This window comes from Castor canadensis, chromosome 14, assembly GCF_047511655.1.
Source record: "Castor canadensis chromosome 14, mCasCan1.hap1v2, whole genome shotgun sequence".
NCBI lineage: Eukaryota > Metazoa > Chordata > Mammalia > Rodentia > Castoridae > Castor > Castor canadensis.
Genome location: NC_133399.1, coordinates 35,782,164 through 35,806,266, shown reverse-complemented (window position 1 = coordinate 35,806,266; position 24,103 = coordinate 35,782,164). Strand labels below are relative to the sequence as shown.

Here is a 24,103-nt window from a genome sequence, read left to right as displayed (position 1 = left end):
CTGGATGACTTTTGCAGCTTCAAAAAGCATTGGAAGGAAGGGAGCCCAACAAAATTGGGGAGGAAGACTGCGTGGAATTTAGAGAAAATGGCTGAAATGATGCATCTTGTGCAACTAAGAAACTGGATCTGCAAGAAGTCCGCAGCCTCCTGCTCCGTCAACTGACGTCTGGATTCTCCACACCCCTGCAGCATAGCCTGCCTGCTGATGGGCAGGAATTTACTCACGTTCAAGCCAGTTCCCTCCCACTCTCTGTTGGCATTGTGACATTTTACTTTACTCCCCTGTGTGGACAGATGACCAGCAGCCTTGGACCTACCTTGGAGCTGGTGAGAAATGCAAAATCTCAGCCCCACTCCAGACCTCCTGAATCTGCTTCTCTGTTTTGATAATATCTGTAGATGACTAGTAAGCAACATGGAAGTTGAAGAAACACTCGTCGAAAACCCTATGTAGGTTGTTGAATCAGCGAAACCATGCAAGGTAGCAACCAACAGATGCTGCACTATCATTTAAGAAGTTCACTCTCACCTCAAAGCCACTTGCAAACAGGACGTGGGGAAGGGAGAAGTGAGGAAGTGCTACGTCTGGTTTGAATCCAGCTAAATATGGGTTGCAATATGGCATGCAGATCCACAGCTCCTCTTCCCCTCTATGGCTAAGGAGGCTGGGAACCCTGCGGTTCGTGTCCAGGTAAGTGTAGGTGACCATGCACGTGGTAGTGCTGAACTCTACACAAGAGGGGACCATGGCTGTCATTACTCCCTGCAGGAAATCTGGGAATTCACTCACAGACAAGAGCAAATAGCCCCATTTTGTACTTCTTTTTGCAATTCACTAAATTATATTAATAACTGATGTCGTTAGTGCCATAATACTAACAGCAAAACTTACCATGAGCTAGAAAATTTATGCAACTAAAAGCAAAGAAAAGCCTCCAAAACATCTATAGACTTCACCTGCTCTTAGGCACATACTTTTCTAGACTGCACCTCCTTCACCTGCTCTTAGTGAACTTCTAGCCACCTTTCCCATGCCACAGGACATCCCTGTCACCAAGCCCTATCCTCAGGAAGGAGGAATTGAGATTGTGACTTCCATTTCCTCACAGGGCTGCCGCATGAATAAATTCTTTATCTTTGTAAACCTGACATTTCAGTAATTGCCCAGGAGTCCCATTCCTCACATAGGTGGCTAATGTTGGAGTCCAGTGATCTACCCCCTGAGCAAGGGTCTAGTGAGTGTCATGTGACAGGTGGAGCGGAAATCCCAAAGCTGGGTCATAACCATGGAGATACTGACTAGTACTGGAAAATGAACAGATTTGAACCTTGGGGTTGGAAAAGCAGAAAGGGTCCTGGGCCTGAGGCCTAACTGTCTGTACAGCTCAGCCATGGGAGTCTCTGCTGGCTTGCCAGTGACCCTGGGGTGGGGCTGTGTGGAGAGCTGCCCCTGGCGGGACTATCCCTCTACTGGTCTCTAAGGTCCAATTTCACTGGGTTGAGAGTCTAAAAATTTTGTATTATGTTTTGAATTAGTATATATTAATAATACAAGGGGGTTTCATTGTGATAATTCCACATACAGGTACAGTTGAACAAGTTCACTCCCTCCATATAGTCACTTTTCCTCATTTTTCCCCCTGCCTTTTTATAGTGTTTGGTTGGTTTCATTATGCTGTCTTCAGACATATACATATAGCATATTTTGACCCTCTTTCCCCCTCAGTATCATATCCCTCCTCCTTTCCCGTGGATCCCCCCAGTCTGTCCTCCTGTTCTCGTTTCACATTCATATCCCATCATCTTCTTCGTTGTCACCACTGTCATCACCATTTTAAGTCTAGGTTCCACAAATGAAGGAGAACACATGGTATTTGACTTTTTTTGACCTCAGCTTATCTTATTCAACAGGATGATCACCTAGGCAGATTCCACAGTTTGGCTATTGTCAATAGTTTCAATAAATATGGATATGCAGGCTTTTCTCTTTTATATTGATTTATCCTCCTTCAGATATATGCCCAACAGTGGTATGGCAGGGTTATAGGGTGGAAAATCCATACTGATTTCCATTGTGGTTGCACCAATTTACCTTCCCACCAACAGTGCATGAGGGTTCCTTTTCCCCTGCATCCTCACCAGATTTTTTTTTGATGGCCAATCTAACTGGAATGAGATGGAATCTTAGTGTAGATTTGATTTGCATTTCCTTTATGGCTAAGGATGTTGAAATTTCTTCATGTGTTTATTAACCATTTAAATTTCTTATTCTGAGAACTGTCTCTTCAATTAGTTTGCCCATTTATTAATTGAACTGTTTGCTCTTCTGCTGTTTAGTTATTTAGCTCTTTGTATACTCTGGATATTAATCCTTTATCTGTTGTATAGCTGACAAAGATTTTCTCCTACTCTGTGGGCTGCCTCTTGATTCCAGTAATTGTTTTTTTTGATGGGTAGAAACTTTTTAATTTGATGCAGTCCCATTTGTCAATTCTTACTTTTGTTTTTTGGGCAATTAGTGTCCTATTCAGAAAACAGTTACTTATTCTTATATCTTCTAGAGTTTCCCCTATTTTTTACTATTATAGTTTTAAGTTTCAGACCTTATATTAAGATCTTTGATGCATTTGGAGTTGATTTTTGTACAGGGTGAGAGATAGGGGTCTAGTTTCAGTCTTCCGCATGTAGATAACCAGTTTTTCCAGCATCATTTGTTGAAGACCCTGTCTTTTCTCCAATGTATGTTTTTGGCTCTTTTGCCAAAGATCAGATAGTTGTAGCTGTATGGTTTTATTTCTGGGCCTCCTATTCTGTCCCAGTGGTCTTCATGTCTGTGTTTGTACCAGTATAATGACGTTTGTGTTACTGGCTCTGTAGTATAACTTGAAGTCTGGTACTGTGATACCTCCGGTGTTGCTTTTTCTGCTCAGGATTACTTTTACTGTACCTGGACTTTTATTCCTCCATATGAATTTTAAGATTGATTTTTCTATTTCTGCCAAGAATGATGTTGGAATTTTGATGGTCATTGCATTGAATCTAAAGATTGCTTTCTGCAGTGTAGTTATTTTCACAATAACTGCCAATCCATGAGCATGGGAGGCCTTTCCATACTGAGGTATCTTTATTTTTTTCTTCAATGTTTTATGGTTTTCATTGTAGAGGTCGTTTACCTCCTTGGTTAAGTTTGTTCCTAGTTATTTTATTTATTTATTTAAGTTATTGTAATTTCCTTCTCATAGCCTGTTCCTTGTTGGTATATGGAAAAGCTACTGATTTTTGTAAGTTGATTTTATATCCTGCTATGTTGCTGAAATCCCTCTTATTTCTTTCTCTTGCTGTATTGCTCTGGCTAGGAATTCCAGTACTCTATTAAGTAAGAGTGGGGAAACTGGACACCCTTGTCTCATTTCTGAAAATAGAGGAAATTATTTCTATTTTTCCTATTTAGTATGTTGGCTGTAGGTTTGTCATATATAGCTTTTATTAATTAAATACATTTCTTCTATTTCTAGTTTCTTCAGAGCACCTTTTTTAATAAAAAGAAATTTTGTCAAAGACTTTTTCTGCAACTACTAAGATGATCATGTGGTTTTTGTCTTTGCCTCTGTTTATGTGCTGTATTTCATTAATTGATTTGCATATGTTGAATAATCTTTGCATCCCTGGAATGAAACCAAGTTGATCATGGTATATTGTCTTTTTTTGATGTGCTGTTGAGTTTGACTTGCAAGTATTTTATTAGGAATTTTTGCATCTATATTCATTAAAGAGATAGGCCTATAATTCTTCTTTTTATTGTGTTCTTGTCCAGTTTTGGAATGAGTATGAAGCTTGCTTCATAGAATGAGTTTTGTAGTGTTCCTACCCTTTCTATTTCATGGAAAAGTTTGAGGAGTATCGGTGTTAGTTCTTCTTTTTAATGGTCTGGTAGAATTTGGGTCTGAATCCATCAGGTCATGGCCTTTCTTCATTGGGAGACTCTTTATTACTGCTTCAATGTTATTGTTTGTTATATATCTATTTAAGTAGTTTATACCCTCTTAGTTTAATTTTGGTATGTCTAAAGTATCTAGAAATTTATCCATTTCTTCTAGGTTTTCCAGTTTTCTGATGATAGTTTTTCAAAGTATTTCATCATGATCCTCTGGACTTCATTGTAATTTGTTGTGATTTCCCTGTTTTCGTCTCTAATTTTATTAATTTAGTTCTCCTCCCTCCTCTCTCTAGTCAGATTGGCTAAGAGTTTATCAATCTTTCTTATCTTTTCATAGAACCAACATTTTATTTCATTGGTTCTTTGTACAATTTTTTGGTCTCTATTTCATTATTTTCTGCCTAATTTCTATTATTTCTTTCCACTGCTAATTTTGGGTTTGGCTTGTTCTTGTTTTTATTATTTTAGGTTTGGCTTGTTCTTGTTTTTCTAGGAGCTCAAGGTACACCATTAGGCTATTTATTTGAGATTTCTCTGCTTTTTGATGTAGGTGGTCACAGCTACACATCCTTGCTGTATCCAATAGGTTCTGATGGGTTGTGTTTTTGTTATCCTTTGATTCTAGGAACTTTTGGATTCCCCCTCTTATTTCTTCAATATCTCACGTGTCATTTGTAATGTGTTTTCTGTCTCCATGTTTTTGAATATTTTTTGTAGTTTCTTCTGCCATTGAGTTCTAGTTTTCTTTCATTTGAGGCAGGCTAAGATAGGAAAAATTTGGGACTCTTAAAATATGTATGACTTAATGTTGTATTTCAGGTTGAAAATTCTTCTCTTTCTCTGAGCCTTCTTTTCAATTACAAATGTGCGTAAGTTATTCATACCTTGGTGTGGGAACAACTCAAACCACTCCCACTTCAGCCCAAGGACCACCAGTGCTCCTCCCCACTCATGGGTTATTGGTAGTAGGGAATCACCAGGTTCTTCCCTTCCCATAGGTTAGTGTAAGTTTTAAAAGCACTGGAAAGAATAAGACTTTCTCTGTGCTTCGGCCTCATATCTGGCCCCACCATGCCCTTCTGTAATTTTTTCCTCTAACCTTTAATAAACTTTTGTTATCACCCTGCTGCATCTCCATATCCTGCCAGGATGCATCCATGGGATATAATAATCTGGATTTTCTGTTTATCAGTGATGACAGCACATTAGGATCTGATAGAATACAGGGAGTTATTTCAACTTCCTTAGATTTGCCACAACTTGCTTTGTGACTTAAAATAAGATTGATTTTGGAGAAAATTCCGTGGGATGTTGAGAAGAATGTGTATTGTTAGCTAATGGATGCAATACTCTGTAACCATCTGTTAAATTCCTTTGGTCTATAGTGTCATTTAATTCAGAGGTTTCTTTGTTGATTTTTTTCGTCTAGATGATCTATCTATAGGTGAGAGTGGAGTATTAAAATTTCCCACTTTTATTGTGTTGGAGTCTTTCTGTGTTTTTGAATTCCATAGTGTTTTTTAAATGGAGTTTGGTACAACATTTAGGCCATATATATGTTAAGAATGATTTCTTCTTGCTGAATTGTTCTTTTATTAATATGAAGTGACCTCCCTTGTGTGCTCTCGCTTTTATCATGTGCTCATAGTCCAATCCCCTTGTTGTGTTTGCCCTTGATCTAATGTCCACATATGAGGGAGAACACAAGGGAGGGGTGAGGATAGGTAAGACACCTAAAAAACTAGCTAGCATTTGTTGCCCTTAATGCAGAGAAACTAAAGCAGATACCTTAAAGCAACTGAGGCCAATAGGAAAAGGGGACCAGGAACTAGAGAAAAGGTTAGATCAAAAAGAATTAACCTAGAAGGTAACCACGCAAAAAGAATTAACCTAGAATTAACCACGCACAGGAAATCAATGTGAGTCAATGCCCTGTATAGCTATCCTTATCTCAACCAGCAAAACCCCTTGTTCCTTCCTATTATTGCTTATACTCTCTCTACAACAAAATTAGAGATAAGGGCAAAATAGTTTCTGCTGGGTATTGAGGGGGGGAGCGGGAGGGGGTGGAGTGGGTGGTAAGGGAGGAGGTGGGGGCAGGGGGGAGAAATGAACCAAGCCTTGTATGCACATATGAATAATAAAAGAAAAATGAAAAAAAAATATGAAGTGACTTTCATCGTCTCTTCTAATTTTAGCCTGAAGTCTGCTTTATTACATATGAGTATAGATAATCCTGCCTGTTTTCCAGGTCTGTTTACTTGGAAGATCTTTTTCCACCCTTTCACTCTAAGTCAGTGTTTGTGTTTGTCAGCAAGATACATTTCTGGTAAGCAAGAAATGTTACGTTACGTCTTGCTTTTTTTTTTTTTAATCTAACTTGCCATTCTATGTTTTTTAATTGAGGAATCGAGGCCATTAACATTCAGCATTGACATTGAAATGTGTGTAGTGTTTCAGTCATTTTATTGTTTTTCTGATTTTTACCTTTCCCTATCTTTTGTTTGCTAATCTACTTGGCTAGTGGGGGTTTATTCCTCCTTTAATTTTCCTTGCTGTGTCTAACTACTTCATCTGTGGGTAGGAGTCCTTTAAGTATTTTCTGCATTGCTGGTTTGGTGGTCATGAATTTCTTTAGTTTTTCTTTATTATTTTTATTTCTCCTTCAATTTGGAGGGATGGTTTTGCTGGAGAGACTATTCTAGGTTGACAGTTGTTTTGTTTTATGCTGAAATATATCATTCTATCTCTCTCTCTCTCTCTTTCTATGTATCTTTCTCTATATATCTTTGTTCAGAGTTTGTGTTGGGAAATCTGCTACTTTGATAGGTTTACCTTTATATGTGACTTGTTACTCTTTTTTGCAGCTTTCAATATTCTTTCTTTATTCTGTACATTTAGCGTTTTAATTTTACATGGGGGTGTTTCTTTTCTGATCCTTACTATTTGATGTTCTGAAAGCCCCCTGTACCGTGGATATCCCTCCCTTTCTCAAGTTTGGGGAAGTTTTCTGTTATTATGTTATTGAATAAGTTCTCTATGCCTTTAGTTTGTATTTTTCTCCTTCTTCTATACCCATGAGTCATAGTTTTGGTCTTTTGACGATGTCCCATAGGTCTTGCATGTTCGTTCATACTCTCTTAGTAGCTTTTTTCTTTTCTTTACATATGCATACAATGTTTGGGTCATTTCTCTCCCATTCCCCCAGCCCCCCTCCCTTAGTACCTTCTCATTGTCTTTAATTGACTGACCTTCTTCCTTTAATTTGTTTTCAGTCCCTGACACTGTTTCAAACTACTCGACTCTGTTAGCCAAGCTTTTCATTGAGGTTTTGTCGCGAGCAGGCAACGGTGCAAAGTTGACCATCAGTCAGGCGCTAAATGAATTAACTTAGGCAGGAACTAAGTTGCTCATACACACACTTTATTGTAGGGAGTTACAACCTATGCCTGATAGCACCTCAGCCTTCCCCAAGCTGTGCTCACCTTACGACCTGATCTTAGTCTGCTGGCGGCTGGCTCGGAACTGGCTAGTTCTCAGTCTCGATCCACCGCCAGGACGCCCAGGGAATCCAACAGGCTGTGCGGAGGGTCCAGGTCCACTTGGTCCGGGTCTGCTCTCCACCGAAGGACGTGATGCGTGTTGCTGATCGGGAGGAAGTGGCAATGGTCTCGTGGTGAGTGGAGTTTAAATATTCCTAGAGGAGAGGTTTATCCGAGCCAGTTTTGGGTTCATTTGCATAGCGGCACCAGTTTAGGGTTAGCGGATCTGCATATTGGCGCCAGTTTAGGGTTGGCTGGTTTGCATATGGGGCACCATATGGTATGTGTTTACATCATAGGGCTTCCAAGTGCACACAGTATTATTTTCATATAGGTTTTACAGTGTATTGTATTTTTATATATTTTTCAATATGCTTAATGCAAATCAAACATAATACTCATAACAAGTTTTTAATCTGGGATATTGAGCTTTTCATTTCCAAGATTTTAATTTGATTTTTTTCAGGATTATTACAAATTTTTAGTGAGTTCATCTTTCATATCCTCAATGTCTTTTTATTTTATTTATCTGCTTGAATTCTCTTTGAGTTCAGTTAGTTGTTTATTTGTATCCTCCTTAATTCATTTGTATATACACCTCCTTGATCAGTCTCACCATTTTTGAATTCATTGATTGATATTTCTTCCTCTTCACTATTATTTAAGTCCTTAATCCAATTTTAGAGTTGGATTTTGGGGGAGAGCTTTTGTCTTGCTGCTTTAAGTTTCTGTGTTGAGATTTACACATCTGGTATCACTTTTGGTTGGAGGTCCTAATCCCTTAAATCCCTTTAATTGGGGATTTCTGAAAGATTATTTAGGATCGGCTAGTGATTGGGGTGTGTGTGTGTTTGTGTAGACTGGGTTGTGTGGCTCAGTAGTCAAACCTTCAGATCTAGTTCTCAAGATGCTGGAGCGGAAACTGAGCTGCTACAGTTATCACATTTGCTAAACTACTGTCTTGAGATTCCAGCGATCCCTAAAGAAGATCAATTACTGCGGCTGCTCCAGTGTCTTTAGAGGTACATTGGAGCAATTATGAATCTTTGTGATCTAGGAAGACTGAAGGTAATAAGGTGATAATGGGAAGGAGTCAGGGAGATAATTCTAGCAAATAATATGAGGTGTACGGTTTTATAAGGCAGACAGGGCTTAGCTTAATAAGGTGGTTGGTAAGAAAGTGGACTAGCATAGGTAGAAGAAATATAGTTAATACTGTGTTGAAAGAGAGAGGAGTGAAAAATGGAGAAAATTGATCAGATAAACATAAAACCTATAAAGAAAAAAAGAAGATGATTTGGCAATCTATTTTCCCACTGGAAGTATAGATAATAAAGGAGAATTGAAGTGGGAAACAGAGATACAGGAAGATATGAGCTAGAGAGGAGTTCTAGTTGTAGACAGGAGGAAAGTATAAATGGGGAGGGTGATGGGAAAGAGAAGGAGAAGAAGTGTTTTAAGACTGAATTCTGAGAGGCACTTTCATGATTCGTGGTGACTGCAGAGAAAGGGAAGGGGATAATGGAGAACTAAAGAGAAAATGGGGGAGAGAGAGACTGAAAAATTGCCTAGCTCAGAGGTACAGAAAAAGAAAATGCAAACTGATAAAAATTTAAGCAGTTCAATTTAACAGTGACAGAAACCAGTTATCATAAAGAATTCAGACAAAAAAGAATTCAGAATTTATTAAAGCTCTTCAGAGCCGGTGTTCCTTCCCCCCCCCCCCCGTCCCCCCCTTCCGCCCCCACCCCGCTCCCCCCTTCCGCCCCCACCACTGCCCCCAGTGTCTGAGTCTTTCAGTCCACTAGATGGCGGTCTAATTTTTATTATATTATTGTACTGGAGGTACAATGTGACATTTACAGTAATATATTAGCGTTCCTTTTCCCCCACACCCTCTCCAACATTTGGTGTTGTTTGTGTTCTTGATGGTAGCCATTCTAGCAGGGGTGAGGTGGAATCTTAACATGGTTTTGATTTGCATTTCCTTTATGGCCAGGTATGTTGAGCATTTCTTCACGTGTTTTTTAGCCATTTGGACTTCTTCCTTTGAAAAAGCTCTGCTCAGTTCATTTGCCAATTTCTTCATTGGGTCATTGAGTTTTGGGGAGTCTAGTTTTTTGAGCTCTCTGTATATTCTGGTTATTAATCTCTTGTCAGATGTATAGCTGGCAAAGATTTTCTTGCTAGTGATAAGATTTTTTTGATAGTCTACTTGGATACCTGCTTCTGGAATGGTGTCAGTTGACTGCCTTGTACTCCTTTTTCAGTGAAGGTGGGGAAGGGGGAGTATCTGGATATCTAAATATGATCTCTGGTGAAGGCCTCTAGAGTTTGGGCCCTCAGGTTGCTGGTCTTACCTTACCCCCTCTTAACTTTTAGCTTTTCCCTTCTCTCAAGCTCCCTAACTACTTATAGTCAGTTACTATCATCAGGATGAAAACTTGTTAGCTGTTGCCTCAGGCAGCAACCTGTGCAATGGGATGGGACGTTTTTGCAAGGCAGCTCCCTACAAAGATGCACACCTGAGATTTCTTTGATGGTGCAGGGCCGGGGCAGTGCCCTCCTTGCCTAAAGTGCTCTATTCTTTGTTGGGTGGGGACTTATATTTAGATGTTTCTGCAACCTGTGTTGCTCTCACCAATTTCTCTGTCTCATTGGACACTGTGCACTGGACCCAGCCCTGCCAATTCTATGATCTGTGTCTCAGTGGTTTTTCTGCCCCAGGTCATGCAGGGGAAGCGTCTATGTTCTGGGACATGTATTGTATTCTGTGGCTTCTCTTCTGGCTGCCACTTCTGCTCTCCAGGTTTCAGTGGCTTTTCAGCTATGGGTGGCATTTTGGGTGGCCTCCCAGCTCTGCTGATTGCCTTCTGCTGCTTCTTTCCTTGGGCCATGTGGATCCTTCTTATTGGTGTTTATGAGCAGCTTGTGAGATGTTGATGATTTCAAAACTATTTTGCTTCCAGCACTAACCTTCTTTGCAATTCTGTAATGAGTCAGTTATAATACAAGGTGTTCAATAGGAAGTGTGCGCCAGGAAGCATGCCGGGTGATGTCTTCTCTGTTGCCATCCTGTGAAGTCTCTGATTCAGCATTGAGATAATAATGATAGCTCTGGGATGCTTCTCTGTCACATTCCTCACCCCCTATGGGCCTGGCACACTGCTGTCCTTCCTATTTTGCCCCATGCTACTTTTGGATTTGTGATTGAGGTTCAAGCCCCTCTTTGAACTAACTTCTTTCTTTCCTTCCTTCCTTCCTTCCTTCCTTCCTTCCTTCCTTCCTTCCTTCCTTCCTTCCTTCCTTCCTTCCTTCCTTCCTTTTATTGGACTGATTCTTGGAATGCTCACTGCTCAAAAGCCAATATTAAAGAGGTCATAGTTGGCAGGAAGGAATCAGATTTATTCAAAGACCAGAACCCTGGAAGAGGGAGTGTGCTGTCATCCTTAAACTTACACCTTGGAGAGAGAGCTCAGGGATGCAACGGGCTTTTGTAGGGAGGGAAAGGAGGTATGGTGAGACAATGGGCAGCAAGGTTACATACTTCTCAACTAGGGCATGTGTCGCCTTTTTATCTCTGGCTGCAGCATTGCAATAGAACTTGGTCTCCTGGGGGAATTCCTGTAGTTTCTTCTGCAAGTGACACCTCAGAACAATTTACATGCGTTGTGTTAGTTGATTCATAGACAAGGTCACCAAATATTCTGAGTTATATAAATCTAAAGAACGACTATTCAGCAGATAACATCTTAACCACTTATTTGAGGCTTCTCTTTGCATTTATAAGCTGGGGAAAATGGAAGGCACCTCATGCTTGAAAAAGAAGTAGGAAAGGGAAACCACTTGTTGAAGGGCAAATGATGAGCATAGTGAAAAATAACTCTTCCAAGGACAACTTCCAAGGAGCCACCCTGTGATGGTTTAATACACTGGGCAGGTGAGGGATCACTTCAGGCAGGATTGTTATATTAGTCTGCTTTGTCTTATTGCTGAAAGAAGAGGATTTGTATTTTCAAGCTACTGTCCTGTCTCTGGGGCTCCAGCCCTCCTAGCATACCTGCCTTCCATCTGCTCAACCTCCATCTTCCCTGCATGCCTTTCCCTGTTCACTTTCCCTGGTCACAATTGCTTTTCCTGCTTGCTTGAAGCAACAGGAATTATCTTACAGTTTTAAATTGAGATATAACTCACATGCAATAAAATGCATGAGTCTTATATATGCAGTTGCAGTTTCCTATATGACATCTCCCCATACCACTATTCAGGTCAACTATATAGCACTGACAGGTGACAAAAGGCTTTTGTGCATCTACTCCTGGTCAATCCCCACTTGCCCCTTTGAAGTAGATACAATTAGTTTTAATTGTTCTTGAAAACAAATCTCATCATTTGTAAACTTTATGTCTGAATGTTTTCACTCCTTGGGAAATGCATGCATGCTGTTGCTCAGATTAGTAGATTATTTTTTGTTGTGGTGTACTATTCTACTTTATGAATTATTACCTTTTTCTTTTTTTTTATGACTCACTTACTGATGGTCATTTGGATTTTACCAAGTTTTGACAATTGAATAAAATTCCTAGGAGACGTTTGTTTCCTTGTTGAGAGCATTTGTTCCCCCATGGTTCATCATGTAGACTATGTAGGAAGACCATTTAGGTTTGAATTCCAGCTCTACCACTAACTCAGCTGTGTGACTATGGGCCAGTAACCTAATCTTGCTGTGCCTCAGTTTCTCACAACTGAATAACAGACCCTCTTCCACAGGGTGGGGAGATAAAAATAAGATAAAAATAAGCTAGAACAGTGCTTGATGGTAGCAGACATTAAATAAATATAAGCAGTGATGAGTCAGTATGACACCAAAGTCAGAAGAAACCACCAACAGTGAGGACATCAGCAAACCAAAGCAGCAGAGCCTGGGGTCAGACTGTTACCACTGAGAATTAAGGAAATAGCTTTATTTGTTAAGTTATTGATGTTGTTCAAAGCACTGCACAGCTTGACCATACCATGAGCAGAGCAGTTGGTTCTGCTGTGGACCCCGAATCTTCCTAACCCCCCTGCAATTCCTTGAATGTTTGGCGAGTACCCTGCTGTGTGAGATGTGCAGCCCTCCTTCTTGCCTCTTCTGGTGCAGGTCCCCACTTCCTGCTTCTGTTACTGAGTGAGAGTACATTAGAGGGATGAGGAACGGGTATGACAAACAAAAGCTCTGGTCCCCAGCAGTCCTGGACACTGAGAGACAGAGGTGTCCATGATGGGCTACAATGAAGTGAGGTCATGGCAACTGGGTGAGGCTGGGTTGGGACTCTAGGAGCACTGTGGGGGCCACCCTAGGTCATCAATCTCCCAGCTCTGAATGATGCTCTGCCCAGTCAGAGGAGCAACTGATGATCAGTAGTACTAGATATTCCATTAAAAACTCTGGATTCAGACAAAATTCTGAATTCTGAATTGTTTTTTGAAAGACAAGTGTCAGGAGCTGGGGAGTAGTAGAAGATCCTTGCAGGACACTTGGGTCCAAGGGAGGTGGATGTTGGGTCTCTGGACACCTGGGTCTTGGGGAAGAAAAGGTGGGACACTGGGTTCTTTGGGAATTGGGATTTGGGATTGTGCACTCCTGGGTCCTCAGAGCTGAAGGCTGAAACCTGGAGGTTAGGACTTGGATTCCTGGGTCCTGGGTGGTGAAATTTTTTAACTAGAGACTGAACCTGAACCCATGGACACTGCAAAGAGAGAATCTGGAAATTGAGTCCTGTGCCCTGGGAAGAAAAAGACTGGTGGCCAGGCTGTCCCAGCTCAGGAGGCATGCCAGAGCCTGCTCCTTCTCTCCCATAGTGGATCTGAGCCATGGCTGTGCCATTCTGGTCCTGGAGCTGCTCTCCACCACACTCTTGGCTGGGCTTCTGGTGACCATTCTTGTACAAGGTCAGAGAAGGCCTGAGGTTCTATTAGCTGGACAGCATGTCAGGAGGGAGGTGGGGCTGGACCTGGGATTGGTCTTTTAATGGCTTCTTGGGGCCTCTCCCACCACTGGTGCAGGGGAGGTGAGGAAAGAGAAGTGGGGAGGATACTGACTCCACTTATTCTTGTGATTCATCCTTTTCTAGTTGTCAAATTTTCTTTCTTTAAATGAGATTAAACAAGTCTTGGATGTCAAAGGTAATGTACCTGTGGATCTAGTATAGGACGTGACACACACTAGGGTATTAAAAAATTTACCTTCTGTTTTTCTTGGCAGGGACTCCAGGGATTCCAGTGCCCAGAGGCAGGAGAGGATCTACCACAAACTGAGCCAGATGAAGGCTGGAGTGGGTGAATGGCAAGAAACTGGGTCTGCAAGAGCCTCCAGGGAGTTCAATGTTAGGTTGTAGGCTTTTGTCCTCAAGTGTCTGTGGGCCTCAGGTTCCTCATTTCTTACTTGATTTCATGAAGTGACAGCAGGAAGGCACTGATGTCCACTGGGGGCTGTGCACACAGTAGACACCCAGTAAGCCAGTAACGTGACCTCAGTTCTGAGCTCTAAAGCCCCTACTTTGCCAGCTTGGAGTAGACAGGGCCAGAACTTGTGGGTTTTCCAAGGCTTAGGCAGAGAGAGATGACATTGCCATTGGGCAGTGTCAGGGGATGGCCCTGACTGTGGAGGGCTGAAGGCTCTCAAGACACAGGAACATGGACATCCAAGTATGGATTCAGCCTGATCCTCCTCCCCCAACAGACCACTTGTGCCACCCCTGCCCCTGAGACTGAACTCTCTTCCAAGGAAACTGTTACTGCTTCTCCAAATCCCGAAGGAACTGGAATGACTCTGTCATTGCCTGCCAGGAAGTGGGGGCCCAACTAGTCATCCTCAAAATTGATAAGGAGCAGGTTTGCCTGGTGTTGACCCCATCCTGGTCTGTGTCATGCACCTGGTCACTGGCCAACTAGTCAGAGATCGTTATTTGGACAGCATTTCTTTTTTTTTATTCATATATGCATACAATGCTTGGGTCATTTCTCCCCTCTTCCCCCTGCCCCCTCCATTACCCTTCACCCCCTCCTTCTCCCCCCCACCCTCCTTGCTATCAGGCAGAAACTATTTTGCCCTCATCTCTAATTTTGTTGAAGAGAGAGTATAAGCAATAATAGGAAGGACCAAAGGTTTTTGCTAATTGAGATAAGGATAGCTATATAGGGAGTTGACTCACATTAATTTTCTGTGCATGTGTGTTATCTTCTAGGTTAATTCTTCTTGATCTAACCTTTTCTCTAGTTCCTGGTCCCCTTCTCCTATTGGCCTCTGTTGCTTAAAAGTATCTGCATTAGTTTCTCTGCATTGAGGGCAACAAATGCTATCTAGTTTTTTGGGTGTCTTACCTATTCTCACACCTCCCTTGTGTGTTCTCACTTTATCATGTGATCAAAATCCAATCCCTTTGTTGTGTTTGCCCTTGATCTAATGTCCACATATGAGGGAGAATATATGATTTTTGGTCTTTTGGGCCAGGCTAACCTCACTCAGAATGATGTTCTCCAATTCCATCCATTTACTTGCGAATGATAAGATTTCATTCTTCTTCATGATCAGTAAAATTCCATTGTGTATAAATACCACATTTTCTTAATCCATTCATCAGTAGTGGGGCATCTTGGCTGTTTCCATAACTTGGATATTGTGAATAGTGCTGCCATAAGCATGAGTGTGCAAGTGCCTCTGGAGTAACCTGTGTCACAGTCTTTTGGGTATATCCCCAAGAGTGGTATTGCTGGATCATATGGTAGGTCTATGTTTAGATTTTTAAGAAGCCTCCAAAATTTTTTCCAGAGTGGTTGTACTAGTTTACATTCCCACCAGAAGTGTAAAAGGGTTCCTTTTTTCCTGCATCCTCGACAACACCTGTTGTTAGTGGTGTTGCTAATGATGGCTATTATAACAAGGGTGAGGTAGAATCTTAGTGTTGTTTTAATTTGCATTTCCTTAATGGCTAGAGATGGTGAGCATTTTTTCATGTGTTTAGGCCATTTGAATTTCTTCTTTTGAGAAAGTTCTGTTTAGTTCACTTGCCCATTTCTTTATTGGTTCATTAATTTTGGGATAATTTAGTTTTTTAAGTTCCCTATATATTCTGGTTATCAGTCCTTTGTCTGATGTGTAGCTGGTAAATATTTTCTCCCACTCTGTGGGTGTTCTCTTCAGTTTAGAGACCATTTCTTTTGTTGAGCAGAAGCTTTTTAGTTTTATGAAGTCCCATTTATCTATGCTGTCTCTTAGTTGCAATGCTGCTGGGGTTCCATTGTGAAAGTTTTTGCCTATACCTATTAGTTCCAAAGTGTTTCCTACTCTTTCCTGTACCAACTTTGATTTTAGGGTCTGATATTAAGATCCTTGATCCATTTTGAGTTAATATTGGTATAGGGTGATAAACCTGGATCTAGTTTCAATTTTTTGAAGACTGCTAACAAGTTTTCCCAGCAGTTTTTGTTGAAGAGGCTGTCTTTTCTCCATCATATATTTTTAGCGCCTTTGCCAAACATATGTTGGTTATAGTTGTATGGCTTCATACCTGGGTCCTCTATATTCTATTCCACTGGTCTTCATGTCTGTTTTTGTGCCAGTACCATGCTGTTTTTATTGTTATTGCTTTGTAATATAGTTTGAAGTCAGGTATCGTGATACCTCCTGCATTATTATTTTGACTGAGTATTGCCTTGGCTATTCGTGGCTCTTGTGTTTCCATATAAATTTAATGGTAGATTTTTTTCAATCTCTTTAATGAATGTCATTGGAATTTTGATGGGAATTGCATTAAACATGTAGATTACTTTTGGGAGTATAGACATTTTTCTTATGTTGATTCTACCAATCCATGAGCATGGGAGATCTCTCCTTCTATAGTCTTCCTAAATCTCTTTCTTCACAAGTTTATAGTTTTCCTTGTAGAGGTCATTCACATCCTTTGTTAGGTTTACACCTCGGTATTTGATTTTTTTTGAGGCTATTGTAAATGGAATTGTTTTCATATATTCTTTCTCAGTTTGTTCATTATTAGTGTATAGAAATGCTAATGATTTTTCTATGTTGATTTTATATCCTGCTACCTTGCTATAGCTATTGATGGTGTCAAGGAGCTTTTGAGTAGAGTTTTTTGGGTCTTTAAGGTATAGAATCATATTGTCTGCAAGTAGGAATATTTTGACAGTTTCTTTACCTATTTGTCTTCCTTTTATTCCTTCTTCTTGCCTAATTGTTCTGGATAGGAATTCCAGTACTATGTTGAATAAGAGTGGAGATAGTGGGCATCTTTGTCTTTCCTGATTTTAGATAGAATGGTTTTAGTTTTTTTCCTTTAAGTATAATGCTGGCTGTAGGTTTGTCATATATAGCTTTTATAATGTTGAGGTACTTTCCTTCTATTCCTAGTTTTCTTAGAGCTTTTATCATGAAATGGTGTTGGATCTTATCAAAGGCTTTTTCTGCATCTATTGAGATGATCACGTGGTTTTTGTCTTTGCTTCTGTTAATGTGGTTCAAAAACTTTATTGATTTTCGTATGTTGAACCACCCCTGCATCCCTGGGATGAAGCTTACTTGGTCGTGGTGAATAATCTTTTTGATGTGTTGTTGAATTTGGTTTGCCATTATTTTGTTGAGGACTTTTGCGTCAATGTTCATTAAGGGAATTGGCCTATAGTTCTCCTTTTTGGAGGTGTCTTTGCCTGGTTTTGGGATAAGTCTAATACTGGCTTCATAAAATGTGTTCAGCAGTTTTCCTTCCCTTTCTATTTCATGGAACAGTTTAAGGAGGGTTGGTATCAGTTCTTCTTTAAAGGTCTGATACAATTCAGCAGGGAATCCATCAGGTCCTGGACTTTTCTTTTTGGGGAGACTCTTGATTGCTGCTTCAATTTCATTTTGTGTTATAGATCTATTCAGGTGATAAATTTCCTCTTGGTTCAGTTTTGGATGATCATATGTATCTAGAAATCTGTCCATTTCTTTAAGGTTTTCAAATTTATTTGAATATAGGTTCTTGAAGTAGTCTCTGATGATTTCCTGGACTTCCATGGTGTTTGTTGTTATCTCCCCTTTTGCATTCCTGATTCTACAAATTTGGGTTTTTTCTCTCATTTTAGTCAGGTTTGCCAGGGGTCTGTCAATCTTGTTTATTTTTTCAAAGAACCAACTTTTTGTTTCATTAATTCTTTATATGGTTTTTTTGTTTTCTATTTCGTTGATTTCAGCTCTTATTTTTATTATTTCTCTCCTTCTATTTGTTTTGGGATTTGCTTGTTTTTGTTTTTCTAGGAGTTTGAGATGTATCATTAGGTCATTGATTTGGGATCTTTCAGTCTTTTTAATATATGCACTCATGGCTATAAACTTTCCTCTCAGGACTGCCTTTGCTGTGTCCCATAGGTTCCAGTAGGTTGTGTTTTCATTTTCATTGGCTTCCAGTAACTTTTTAATTTCCTCTTTTATTTCATCAATGACCCATTGTTCATTAAGCAATGAGTTATTCAATTTCCAGCTGTTTGCATGTTTCTTGTCTTTACTTTTGTTGTTGAGTTCTAGTTTTATTGCATTGTGATCAGATAGTATGCATGGTATAATTTCTATTTTCTTATATTTGCTGATTCTTGCTTTGTACCCTAGAATATGATCTATTTTGGAGAAAGTTCCATGGGCTGCTGAGAAGAATGTATGTTGTGCATACATTCTGTAGACATCAACTAGGTCTATTTGATCTATGGTATGTTTTGGATCTTGTTTTTCTTTATTGATTTTTTGTTTGGATGACCTATCTATTGATGATAGTGGGGTGTTAAAATCTCCCATGACCACTGTGTTGGAGTTAATATATGCTTTTAGGTCTTTCAGGGTATGTTTGATGAAATTGGGTGTGTTGGCATTGGGTGCATATAGGTTGATAATTATTATTTCCTTTTGATCTATTTCCCCTTTTATTAGAATGGAATGTCCTTCTTTATCTCATTTGATCAATGTAGGTTTGAAGTCTACTTTGTCAGAGGTAAGTATTGCTACTCCTGCCTGTTTTCAAGGGCCATTGGCTTGGTAAATCTTCTTCCAGCCTTTCATCCTAAGCCTATGCTTATTTCTTTTGATGAGATGGGTCTCCTGTAAGCAACAAATTGTTGGATCTTCCTTTTTAATCCATTTCATCAAATGGTGCCTTTTGATGGGTGAATTAAGACCGTTAACATTAAGTGTTAGTACTGATAGGTATGTGATTCCTGTCATTTAGTTGTCTTAGTTGTTGAAGGTTTGATTGTGTGTACCTAAGTTGAGGTTACTCTCTACTTTCTTGCTTTTTCTTTTCCTGTAGTTTGGTGCTGCCTGTCTTTTCATGCTTATGTTGGGTTTCACTTTCTGTGTGCAGAATCCCTTGAAGAATCTTTTGTAGTGGTGGCTTTGTGGTCACATATTGTTTTAGTTTTTGCTTATCATGGAAGACTTTTATTGCCCCATCTAGTTTGAATGATAGTTTTGCTGGGTAGAGTATCCTGGGGTTGAAGTTATTTTCATTCAGTGCCCAGAAGATTTCTTCCCAATCTCTTCTTGCTTTTAATGTTTCTGTTGAGAAGTCTGCTGTGATTTTGATGGGTTTACCTTTGTATGTTATTCATTTTTTCTCTCTTACAGCCTTCAATATTCTTTCCCTAGTTTCTGAACTTGTTGTTTTAATGATGATATGTCATGGGGTAGTTCTTTTTGGTCTGTTTGTTTGGTGTTCTGGAGGCCTCTTGCATCTGTATGGGACTCTCTTTCTCTAGATTTGGGAAATTTTGTGTTATTATTTTGTTGAATATATTAGGCATTCCCTTTGCTTGCACCTCTTCTCCTTCCTCGATGCCCATGATTCTCAAGTTTGGTCTTTTGATGGAGTCAGTGAGTTCTTGCATTTTCTTTTCACAGGTCTTGAGTTGTTTAATTAATAGTTCTTCAGTTTTTCCTTTAATTACCATTTCATCTTCAAGTTCTGAGATTCTGTCTTCTGCTTATTCTATTCTGCTGGATTGGCCTTCCATTTTGTTTTGCAGTTCTGTTTCATTCTTTTTTCTGAGGTTTTACATATCTTTGTCGTTTCCTCTTTAATGTTGTCTATTTTTGTCCTGAGTTCCTTTAATTCTTTATTAATCATGTTCTCTGTTTCACTTTGGTGTTTATACAGTGCTTCTATGGTTTCCTTTATTTCTTCTTTTGCTTTTTCAAATTCTCTATTTTTTTATTATTTTATTATTCATATGTGCATACTAGGCTTGGGTCATTTCTCTCCCCTGCCCTCACCCCCTTCCTTACCACCCACTCTGTCCCCTCCCTCTCCCCCCCACCCCCTCAATACCCAGCAGAAACTATTTTGCCCTTATTTCTAATTTTGTTGTAGACAGAGTATAAGCAATAAGAGGAAAGAACAAGGGTTTTTGCTGGTTGAGATAAGGATAGCTATACAGGGAGTTGACTCGTATTAATTTCCTGTGCGTGTGTGTTACCTTCTAGGTTAATTCTTTTTGATCTAACCTTTTCTCTAGTTCCTGGTCCCCTTTTCCTATTGGCCTCAGTTGCTTTTAAGGTATCTTCTTTAGTTTCTCTGCATTAAGGGCAACAAATGCTAGCTAATTTTTTAGATGTCTTACCTATACTCATCCCTCCCTTGTGTGCTCTTGCTTTTATCATGTGCTCAAAGTCCAATCCCCTTGTTGTGTTTGCCCTTGATCTAGTGTCCACATATGAGGGAGAACATATGATTTTTGGTCTTTTGGGCCAGGCTAACCTCACTCAGAATGATGTTCTCCAATTCCATCCATTTACCAGCGCAAATTCTCTATTTTTGTTGTCTTGGAATTTCTTGAGTGTCTCCTGGTCATTTTGGTTGACCATATCCAGTATCATCTCTATAAAATTTCATTAATTACCTGCAGGATTTCTTCTTTTAGATTATTCTTGTGGGCTTCATTGGGTTCTTTGGCATAGTTTATCTTCGTTTTGTTGTAGTCTGGTTCTGGGTATCTGATTTCTTCATTTCCCTCTGGTTCCTGTTCTAATTTATTATTTGGGGGAAAATGATTTCCCTCTTTTTTTTGTCTTCCCATCTTTGCCCTTGCTATTGTTACTGTTCCTATACTGTGTGTAATTCAGTATTGTCTAGCTTGTAATAATAACAATGGTGACATCTAAAATGGAAGGGTGATAGGAAAGGTAAGGCAAAGAAGGTAAAGAAAAAGAGAAAAACAAAACAAAACTAAACAAACAAACAAAACCCAACCAACCAACCAACCAAACAAACAAAGAAATAAACAGGGAGAGCTAGTGTAGTAATCAACAGTAAGCTAAACAGGCATTAGAGAGACAGAGAGAGGATAATGAAAAAAATAAAAATAAATAAAAAAAGACAAAAATCCCGCAAGTTCAAATGCAACAAAATTTGTCTTAATAATTTTTATGTTAGTCCTTCGGCCTCCAGTCCTGAAGACTTCTCAGTGTCTGTGAAGTAGTTTTATCGTTTTCTCATCGAAGGGGAAAAAAACAAAAAATCAAAAAACAAAAACAAACGAACAAAAAAATATCCCAAGTTCAAATGTAATACAGTTTCAGTTAGTCCTTCAGCATCCCGTGTTGTTGTCTCATGAAAGGAAGAGAAAAAAAAAAAAAGGGAAGTCTGGAGACAGCTTTGTGATTGTCTATCTGAGGCTGTGGCTCACTTTCCTCCTACTGTCAGCCATCTGCTGCTGCAGGATTTGTTTATTTAGAGTTCTCCTGGATGCATGTCCCTTTTGTTTTCTCCAGTATACAGCCCTACCCACCTTTTGCAATTGTCGTCTTTTTTGCATGAGGAGTGGCCCTCCCCCCCTCTGGTGGCACTCTCTACATGACAGCGGCAGTGACAAGCCTTCCCCTCTCCAAGCACACTGGGGGAGGTGGCGCCACTCCTGCCTTCTCCTGCCAGCTTGTTTATTTGCAGTTCTTGTGAGTGATTGCCCCTCCCCTACTCTCTGGGGCTCTGGGCACCCCACCCTCTTTGCTACGAGTCTTTTTTTTCCAGCTGCTTATTTATTATTCAGTTTGTTTTTTTTCTCTTTTTTTCCCCCTGAGTGGTGGGGTCGGTCTGTCCAGGGGGCTATGCTGATCTGGCCCAGGGTTGTCTGTGGGAGTACTGCGTGCCGCTTAGCTCACCTGGTGGTCTACATCTTCCCAAGCAGTCTGGGAGCTGGCATCTGGTGGTGCAGGAGCCCTTCTGGTTTCTCTGTTTAACGTGGAGTGGGAATGCTATTCATGGACTGGGGGTGTGGAGGAGTCAGAGTTTTGCCTCTTCTTGGTGGTTTTTCCTGCAAGGTGTATCTCCAGCGTCTCTCCAAGATTTTACTTTAGGAAGCATGCTTTCTGCTTCCTCCCTCTAGTCACCATCTTGGAATCTCTTGGACAGCATTTCTATGCTTTTTTTTTTTGGCAGTACTGGGGTTTGAACTCAGGGACTCATGCTTGTTAGATAGGCATTCTACCACTTGAGCTATGTTCACCAGCTAGAAAGCATTTCTACATAAGAGGTGCTTATTCTCCTTAGAAAAAAACAGAAGGAGGGTATGAATGTGGAGTTCTTTGCAGGAAGACACATATAAATTCTGAACACGAGTGAATGCTTTGGAAAACACTAAGATCAAGACAATCCCTACAGGTGTGCTGGTCAGTGTGTCACAATTTGGTCTAGTGGGAAGAATGTTCTGAGTGGATCTTCTGCCAATTTCCTTTGTGTGAAAACTGTCCCCATGTCTGAGGTCATGGTTCTGATGGGAGGTCACTCAGTGAAGAGCTGAAAACAGTCGATGTACATGACCAGTCATTGTTAACTGCTGTGATGTGGCTCCAGTACTTTTATCTCAGCCACCAATAAATTTGTGTGGACAGTCTCAGATGCTGTATTTCCAAGTGTGTGATGAGAGGCCAGTGTGCATGTTCTGTATGTAAGTCAGATCCCATTTGCTCATAGCATATAGATGAGGGAAGGACCCAGACCTCCTGAGCACATTTGGATGCTCTTGGTTTTGTACAGTAGAAGGTTGAACAGTGGGGAGAAGCTAGCTGAAAATGGGAGCAAAAATCTCTCCTGACTCCTCATCTCCCCCCTCAGAGCTTTCTGCAGGTGATTTCTAAGGACAATGGATCAGCCTGGATTGGACTCTCGGATCTGAAACAAGAAGGCATGTGGCACTGGTTGGATGGCTCGCCTCTGTCATACAGGTAGCCCTGGGAGAAGAGAACCTCCTATAGAGTGGGGTGAATTTGAAACTCTGACTTGAGATATCCTTGAGGTGCCTTGCCAGCTCTCAAGCCCCTTGCCATACTATTGGGTGACATTTAATGGGAAGAAAAAGGTGGCCCTCTCTCCATTGTGAAGACAGAATTCCACTATCTGCTAAAATTCCACCATCAGAGTTGTAGGAGGAGTTTAGAGCCTGGATGGGTCACTTAAAAAATTGTGTGCTAATAGATAAGCTGAGGAATAGTGAGGCTACCAGGTTGGGGACTGTTGCCATTGGAAACATACTGTGTTATGTCCACAGAGCGTAACAGAAGGAGTATACACTTGTGAGAAGGACCATGAGAAGGATCACGAGGAAGAGGTTAGAGGAGCTGTCATCAGAAGTCCTTGTCATTCCCATAGGAATAAATAGATGAGGCAGGGTAATCAGGCTAACGATTGGATAGTTTGAATAATTTATGAGGGTTCTGGAGTATAGATTTTTTTCCCTAGTTGACTGTTACTTTGCCCTGATGTGGTTAAAACAGGTGTACCCTGGTCCATGTTACAAGAGTCTAATAAAGAAGGTGCTGTGGAGTCTGGATTGGTTGGTTTTTTTCTGAACACCACACCCTAAGCATTAGGCCTCCTGTCAAGCATGAGAGACAAGGGTCAAGGGCCAAGGGCAATGGACTCAGGCATATCATTGAGTCTAGAACAAGGTATGTCTGCCATATGCATGCAGGCAGATGTGAAAGTATCAAATTTCCAGGTGCAGAAAGATAGTTCCCAGAGTGGGGCTGGGCTAAGGTTCATGTTCCCCTGGTCTTTTCAGACTCAGGAAGTACTTGAAGACAGCAGTGCCCCAAAATGAGGAGACAGAAGACTGTGCAGAATTTACAGGCAGTCTATGGAATGATGACAGATGTGACCTTGAGAAATTCTGCATTGTAAGAAGTCTGCAGTGTCCTGCCCCAGCAAGTGATGTTTGGTCTCTCTCTGCAGCCCTTGCAGCCCCAATATCCCTCCACATGGAAGAAATTTACCCACATTTATGCAGTTCTTTCTCCCTGTCTATGGTTCCTGAAATATTTATGGTATCTCTGGGACTTTTCTATATATACCAGAGCGCTTATGTCCTCTGTTGCTGGCCAGTGCTGTACTTCCTCAGTGCTCCAGGTTCTCCTTAGCTTTGGGTTTGTGCTTGTGACCTGTGTTTGCCAAGGTAAACATTCATCTTCTATCTGCCCTTGCTGAGATCAGAAGGTTTGCACTGGCATGTGTAACTGACTTGTCCCCTGGTGCGGTATTCCATCCCTGCATTCTTTCCTTCTATCTGCTCAACTTCCATCCACCTCACCTGTACCTGTTTGCTTGGGG

At 40.5% G+C, this 24,103-nt stretch overlaps 1 pseudogene; it reads left to right on the top strand.

Moving 5' to 3' along the window:
- The first annotated feature begins 654 nt into the window (after window positions 1-654).
- On the top strand, window positions 655-23,708 carry LOC141416246 (CD209 antigen-like protein C; annotated as a pseudogene).
- Window positions 23,709-24,103: the final 395 nt, after the last annotated feature.